The sequence below is a fragment of the Oncorhynchus tshawytscha genome, linkage group LG02, assembly GCF_018296145.1.
Source record: "Oncorhynchus tshawytscha isolate Ot180627B linkage group LG02, Otsh_v2.0, whole genome shotgun sequence".
NCBI lineage: Eukaryota > Metazoa > Chordata > Actinopteri > Salmoniformes > Salmonidae > Oncorhynchus > Oncorhynchus tshawytscha.
The window spans coordinates 12,830,800-12,839,349 of record NC_056430.1 but is presented as its reverse complement, the minus strand read 5'-3'; positions in this window follow the sequence as shown (position 1 = coordinate 12,839,349).

The window sequence follows — 8,550 nt, the reverse complement described above, 5'->3', positions numbered from 1 at the left end:
CACTAAACAAGATTAAAAGTTATTCAGCCCTTATTGTTACATGATTTCCACATCAATCAACACTGCATGTCACACATCCTGTGGTTCTCATGGACTGGAATGTCCTTTCCCCTTTACATTACTGAGGTAACAGCAGCCTCTGCTGGTCTCTTTCTTCTAAGTAGAAAAAAGTGTAAGAGGAAATGTGTTATTTACCTGTCCTCCCTGATCTGAAAGTAGAATGCTGCTCAGAGGGTATTGTTTCATGTGAATAGAGTAGCTTTTCCATGTCTATCATTAGGGACAGGCTATAGAAAGTGCATGCAGAAAATGACTGTATTGTGGTCCACAGCAGGTAACGATTTGAAGCAATTACTTTATTACTTTAAAGTATCTTCATTTAGCAAAGGACACTGACACAGAGAGACGGCTTTGTACATCAAAGCACGGCAAATTACAGTCTAGTCAATTGGTCGCCTTAATTAATATGCAAAGCCAAACACAGTGCATAGAAGCCTGAAGTGTTACAGCAGTCTTTCATTTGTTTCCTTATTAAATAGGGAGAGAGAAGCACATTTTATTAGATAGAGTTACCAACGGCTTCGGAATGTCTGATTAAACAAGTGTTCTGCCCAATAGCCACAGGGTTAGGTTAGGTACACCATGATTCTGTGTGGAGGGATAACCAAATCATCTCATGTTAAATTGACTCATTTTACACCCTGCTGATTTTGTTCATCTTGACCTTTTTAGTTAAGATATAGTCCCTAAGTTTAATATTTTCTATACAGAATGTGTCACAGCATTCCAATGACTGCAATACTAAGAGCTCTATTCAGTCTGTAAAGCTGACAGGTTACAGATTCCGCGATAGAAATGTTAAGGTACTTGCCGATTGAGCCAAAATATGCAGTGTGAACGTTGCCTTTAAATTTCAATCATGCCGTAAAGCTGAACTTCCCAGAAGATTATTGCCTGGCTACCCAAACTCCTTGCTCCGGCCAAATGCTACTCCACTCCCACGTTAGTTTCTTCTCCACAATGCGTCTGGATCCGAGTAAGTCCCAGACGATTTCTAGAATGGAAATCCATTCTAGACCATCTGATTGGTCCCAGAAACCGATGGGTTGGGCCAGAGCCAGAACACACGTGGGTATAGCAGCATTTTGAAAATGTGTAATTGGCTTTGATACTCTGATTGGTTAGAGATTATCCAATCGCTGATTACTTTGTTTTCTACAACACCCCTCATTTTAACGTGACCACAAACAACTTCAATGATGGCAGTCTCAGATTGAAGCATGTAGCGAACAATTGAGCAGCAGAAGAATTCAGTTTAAATCGTCAGTCAAGATTGAATAGAGCCCTAAATCGATTTTCATGGCATAGGTAATGTGTGAGTTGAGCACCCTCTGCTGGAGGGAATTAGACCTACAGTGGTGTCCATGATGAGTGGCTCTCCAGAGGCACCTAAAGAATGAGAGTGGGTTGCCTTAGCAACTGCAGACAGGTTAGAGCAGTGGCTATTCAGTTTCATATTATCCATAAAGATCTGCTTAATCATTTAACACCAACACACAAAACCATTGGTGGCCATCACAGAAAAAGGATATATTTATTTCAAATATTGCTGTGCTGTCGAGTTCAATGATGGTACAGTCTTCTATTGTTGTGTAAATCAGCTGACCCATATCGTTCCCTGTGTACAATGGTTTTGATATACATATCTTGATGATGTCTATGTAACACTCATGGTTTATTTATTTACTTGGTTTGTTGCACATGTCAAAAACAATAGATGATTGAGACAGATTATGAAGTCATAAATCTATGCATGAAAGATGTTTTTAAATATGAAACAAAGCATACAGCCTATAAAGTCTAGATGCTCAAATGCCTCTGAAAAGAATACATAACCAACCATGTCCTTGGACACTGGTCTGTGTAGGGAAGGGTTCATTCACACTGCATTTTATTGTGAATGTTTGATTGCATTTTCTCTAATGCTTTTCAGAGGAGCTTTTACAGGCCTATTTATTAATTGCTATTAGATATTGACCTCTGAGCCTGGCTACACGCAAGACCTGCCATGGACCCCGTTGTCAGTTAATGTATAACCGAAGTCACTGTAATGCACCCAACCCCGATCCTCCATCAATAACGCAAAGGTCCAGTTGTTTATGCTTCAACAAACAGTAAAAAATTACATATTATTACTTGGCAAGTGACAACATAACCAACCAAATAGTGAACTTAGGTCCTCTGCACAGCTCAAGACAACATTAGCCCACTGAGCTACCATTCGTATTCAAGCCTCAGGCAAAGTTACTCTGTGTGAGTTGGGAGAACATCCTCCTCTGCTATACTTCACTGCTTTCTTAATATTTTTTATGAATCAGTTTGGATAAGAGTGCCTGTGCCCTGTGTAAATGCCTATCTACAAGATAACAGTACAGTACATTGCACTACATATAAGCTACACTACATAACATTACCCTACACTACACTACTCTACACTACATAACATTACCCTACACTACACTACTCTACACTACATAACATTACCCTACACTACTCTACACTACATAACATTACCCTACACTACACTACTCTACACTACATAACATTACCCTACACTACACTACTCTACACTACATAACATTACCCTACACTACTCTACACTACATAACATTACCCTACACTACACTACTCTACACTACATAACATTACCCTACACTACACTACTCTACACTACATAACATTACCCTACACTACACTACTCTACACTACATAACATTACCCTACACTACTCTACACTACATAACATTACCCTACACTACACTACTCTACACTACATAACATTACCCTACACTACTCTACACTACATAACATTACCCTACACTACACTACTCTATACTACACTACTCTACACTACATAACATTACCCTACACTACATTACCCTACATTACCCTACACTACACTACATTACCCTACACTACACTACACACCATTACCCTACACTACACTACACTACTCTACACTACATAACATTGCTCTACACTACTCTACACTACATAACATTGCCCAACACTACTCTACACTACATAACATTACCCTACACTACTCTACACTACATAACATTACCATAGACTACACTACTCTACACTACAGTACACTAGCACCTGTGATAAAAGCCTCTGAACCCCCTGCCTTCACTTGGCTGAACCATCTGTCTCCCCCTACTGGTGCCAATAACACATGCAGTGTTACACATAACACACATGAGTCTTGGCCCAAGGTGTTGTCATCATAGACAATAATTATATAATGCTTTCTGTTTACTATATAATCTGTGCGCCTGTTTTGATGTTTTCTGCCTTTTACATTTTTTTAATCAATTATTTTATTAAATTAGGTGCATAATAAAAAATAAAAAACAGCAATTTTTGAATAAAATGTAATTGCCAATCCAGAAAATGTGTTGTGAAAAAGAATATATATATTATCACAGTACAACCGTCTTTCCTAATACATTTGGTCCATTCAGAACAAAGTTGTTTTTGTTTTCCACCTTGAACAGAAAGCTACTGTTACTGCAAAACAAAAACAAAGAGGGTAACCCAAAAAAGAGGTAACACTGGTGTCTGTTCTTTGATGACTGTACCTTATCCTGGTTCCTCTTAAGATAGACACAGCCTGTATTGTTGAGGTCTGCTTGTGAAAAAAATGCATGTTGTAGATAAAAACAATATACTGTTCACAGCTGGTTCAAATCAAATCAAATGTATTGGTCACATACAAATGTTTATCAGATGTTATTGCGGGTGTAGCGAAATGCTTGTGCTTCTAGCTCCGACAGTGCAGTAATATCTAACACATAATATCCAACAGTTTCACAACATAGACTGAAAATACACGTACATCTAAGTAAGGAATGGATTAAGGATATCTATACATATATGTCAGAGCAGCATTGGACTAAGATACAGTGGCATAGTATGAAATACAGTAAATACTGTAAATGTGAGATGGGTGCTGCAATACTTACACACAATGAAAGCGAATAAGATACCATAGAATAGTATAAAGTACAGTTTATACATATGAGATGAGTAATGCAAGATACGCAGACTTTATTAAAGTGGCTAGTGTTTCATTTCCTTAAAGTGGCCAGTGATTCGGAATCTATGACTGTAGGTAGCAGCCTCTGATGTGCTGGAGATTGCTGTTTAGGAGTCAGTGGTGTAGCATAAAATACAATATACACATGAAATGGGTGATGCAATATGTAAACACAATTTAAAAGTGATTAAGATACTGTAGAATTGTTTGGAGTGCAGTTTATATATATATGAGATGAGTAATGCTAGATACGGTAACATTGTTAAAGTGATCCATTTCTAAAAGTGGCCAGTGATTCCTAATCTATGTCTATAGGCAGCAGCCTCTGATGTGCTAGTGATGGCTGTTTAGCAGTCTCTCGGCCCTGATGCACCTGTACTGACATCGCCTTCTGATAGCAGAGGGAATAGGCAGTGGCTCGGGTGGTTGTTGTCCTTGGTGATCTTTTTGGCCTTCCTATGGCATTGGGTGCTGTAGGTGTCCAGGACGGGACGGGAAGTTTGCCCCCGGTAATCCGTTGGGCAGACCGCACCACCCCCTAGAGAGCTTTGTGGTTGTGAGCGGTGCAGTTGCCGTACCAGGCGGTGATACAGCCTGACAGGAAGCTCCCAATTGTGCATATGTAAAAGTTTGTGAGGGTTTTAGGTGTTAAGCCAAATTTCTTTAGCCTCCTGAGGTTGAAGAGGCGCTGTTGCACCTTCTTCACCTCACTGTCTGTGTGGGTGGACCATTTCAGTTTATCAGTGATGTGTAAGCCGAGGAAGATTTCCACCTTCTCCACTGCGGTCCCATCGATATGGATAAGGGGGTGCTCCCTCTGCTGTTTGCTGAAGTCCATGATCATCTCCTTCATTTGTTGATGTTGAGTGAGAGGTTATTTTCCTGGCACCACACTCCCTGAGCCCTCAGCTTCTCCCTGTAGGCTGTCTCATCGTTGTTGGTAATCAACCCTACCACTCTAGTGTCGTCTGCAAACTTGATGATTTAGTTGGAGGCATGCTTGGCCACGCAGTCATGGGTGAACAGGGAGTACAGGAGGGGCTGAGCACTCACCCTTGTGGGGCCCCAGTGTTGAGGATCAGCGAAGAGGAGGTGTTGTTTCCTACCTTCACCACCTGGGGTGACCGGTCAGGAAGTCCAGGACCCAGTTGCTCAGGGCGGGGTTCAGACCCAGGACCTCGAGCTTGATGATGAGCTTGGAGGGTACTATGGTGTTGAATGCTGAGCTATAGTCAATGAACAGCATTCTTACATAGGTTTCCCTCTTGTCCAGATGAGACAGGGCAGTGTGCTGTGTGGTGGTGATTACATTGTCTGTGGATCTGATGGGCCGGTAAGCAAATGGAAGTGAGTCTAGGGTGGCAGGTAAGGTGGAGCTGATATGATCCTTGACTAGTCTCTCAAAGGACTTCATGATGACAGAGGTGAGTGCTACGGGGTGATAGAGATTTAGTTAAATTACCTTTGCTTTTTTAGGTACAGGGACAATGGTGGCCATCTTGAAGCATGTGATGTCTCCACATGCTTCAAGATGGCCACCATTGTCCCTATACCTAAAAAAGCAAAGGTAATTTAACTGGGACAGGGAGAGATTGAATATATCTGCAAACACACCAGCCAGTTGGTCTGCGCATGCTCTGAGGAAGCGGCTAGGGATACCATCTGGGCCGGTAGCCTGACGAGGGTTAACACACTAAAATGTCTACTTACGTCGGCAATGGAGAAGGAGAACCCACAGTCCTTGATAGCAAGCCGTATCGGTGGCACTGCATTATCCTCAAAGCAAGCGAAGAAGGTGTTCAGCCTGTCTGGAAGCAAGACGTCGGTGTCCAAGACGTGGCTGGTGTTCCTTTTATAATCCATGATTGTCTGTCGACCCTGCCACATGTCTGAGCCGTTGAACTGGGACTCAACTTTGTTCCTATACCCACGTTTAGCCAGCTTGAACATTGAATTGTTCTAATCTACAATGGAAAATTAGGCTTTCATAATTTCTTGAATTTCATTTTAAAGTGTGCTATTTGGTGGATTTGCTCCTCTTGCAAAACGTTTCTTAATCTCCTGTTCTGAGCCTCTCCGCATTCAAGGAACAGAAAATACATCAGGTGTGTGTTTGAACGGTTTGATATTTCACCGTGTCTCTCTCAGAAAGCAAGACAACGCTAAACAGTTAAATCCCTTTTTATTACATCTAGTTAATACATTTTATTGTGTTCTTGGTCACATACTGCTCTGGCTGTCAATAAAATGACTATGAAATGGATAATGAAAATGCAAATGAAACAAATAACTTAAAGCATTTCTCTGAGAAAAAAACACTTATTAGGGTAATCAATTTGTTATTCCAAATCAAATTAAATCAAATCAAATGTTATTTGCCACATGCGCCGAATACAACAGGTGTAGACGTTACAGTGAAATGCTTACTTACAAGCCATTAACCAACAATGCTTGAAGAAGTTTAATAGAAAACAAATAAAAAGAAGTGTTAGGTAAAAAATAGATAAGTAAATAAAATAAAAGTAACAAATAATTAAATAGCAGCAGAAAAATAACAAGTGAGGCTATATACAGGGGGTACCGTTACAGAGTCTATGTGCGGGGGCACTGGTTAGTCGAGGTAATTGAGGTAATATGTACATGTAGGTAGAGTTAAAGTGAATATGCATAGATTTTAAACAGAGAGTAGTAGCAGTGTAAAAGAGGGGTCTGGGTAGCCCTTTGATTAGCTGTTCAGGAGTCTTATGGCTTGGGGGTAGAAGCTGTTAAGAAGCCTTTTGGACCTAGACTTGGCGCTCCGGTACAGCTTGCCGTGCGGTAGCAGAGAGAACAATCTATGAGTGAACAATCTATGACTAGGGTGGCTGAAGTCATTGACAATTTTTAGGGCCTTCCTCTGACACCACCTGGTATATAGGTCCTGGATGCCCCAGTAATGTGCTGGGCCGTTCGCATTACCCTCTATAGTGCCTTGCAGTCGGAGGCTGAGCAGTTGCTATACCAGGCACTGACGCAACCAGTAGTCAGGATGCTCTCGGTGGTGCAGCTGTAGAACCTTTTGAGGATCTGAGGACCCATGCCAAATCTTTTCAGTCTCCTGAGGGGGAATAGGCTTTGTTGTGCTATCTTCACAACTGTCTTAGTGTGTTTGGACCATGTTAGTTTGTTGGTGATGTGGACACCAAGGAACTTGAACTCTCAACCTGTTCCACTACAGCCCTGTCGATGAGAATGGGGGCATGCTCGGTCCTCCTTTTCCTGCAGTCCACAATCATCTCCTTTGTCTTGATCATGTTGAAGGGGAGGTTGTTGTCCTGGCACCACATGGCCAGGTCTCTGACCTCCTCCCTGCAGGCTCTCTCATCATTGTCGGTGATCAGGCTGTTGTATCATCGGCAAACTTGATGATGGTGTTGGAGTCATGCCTGGCCATGCAGTCATGAGTGAACAGGGAGTTCAGGTGGGGACAGAGCACGCACCCCTGAGGGGCCCCCATGTTAAGATTCAGTGTGGAGGATGTGTTGTTACCTACCCTTACCACCTGGGGGGCGGCTCGTCAGGAAGTCTAGGATCCAGTTGCAGAGGGAGGTGTTTAGTCCCAGGGTCCTTAGCTTAGTGATGAGTTTTGAGGCCACTATGGCGTTGAATGCTGAGCTGTAGTCAATGAATAGCATTCTCACATAGGTGTTCCTTTTGTCCAGGTGGGAAAGGGCAGTGTTGAGTGCAATAGAGATTGCATCATCTGTGGATCTGTTGGGGCAGTATGCAAATTGAAGTGGGTCTAGGGTTACTGGGATAATGGTGTTGATGTGAGCCATTACCAGCCTTTTAAAGTACTTCATGGCTACAGACGTGAGTGCTACAGGTAGTCATTTAGGCAGGTTACCTTAGTGTTCTTGGGAACAGGGACTATGGTGGTCTGCTTGAAACATGTTGTTATTACAGACTCAGTCAAGGACATGTTGAAAATTTCAGTGAAGACACTTGCCAGTTGGTCAGAGCATGCACGGAGTACAAGTCCTGGTAATCTGTCTGGCCCTGCGGCCTTGTGAATGTTGACCTGTTTAAAGGTCTTACTCACATTGGCTACGGAGAGCGTGATCACACAGTCGTCCAGAACTGCTGGTGCTTTCATGCATGTTGCAGCGTTAATTTCCTCGAAGCGAGCATAGAAGTAATAGTGCAAAAAAGGTATTAGGTGAACAATAGGTAAGCAAAGAAATAAAATAAAAAACAGTAAAAGACAGTGAAAAACAGTAGCGAGGCTATACACAGTAGCGAGCCTATAAAAGTAGTGAGGCTACATACAGACACTGGTTAGTCAGGCTGATTGAGGGAGTATGTACATGTAGATATGGTTAAAGTGACTATGCATATATGATGAACAGAGAGTATCAGTAGCGTAAACAGGGGTTGTACGCGTCTCTTTGTGTGAAGTAAGTAAAACG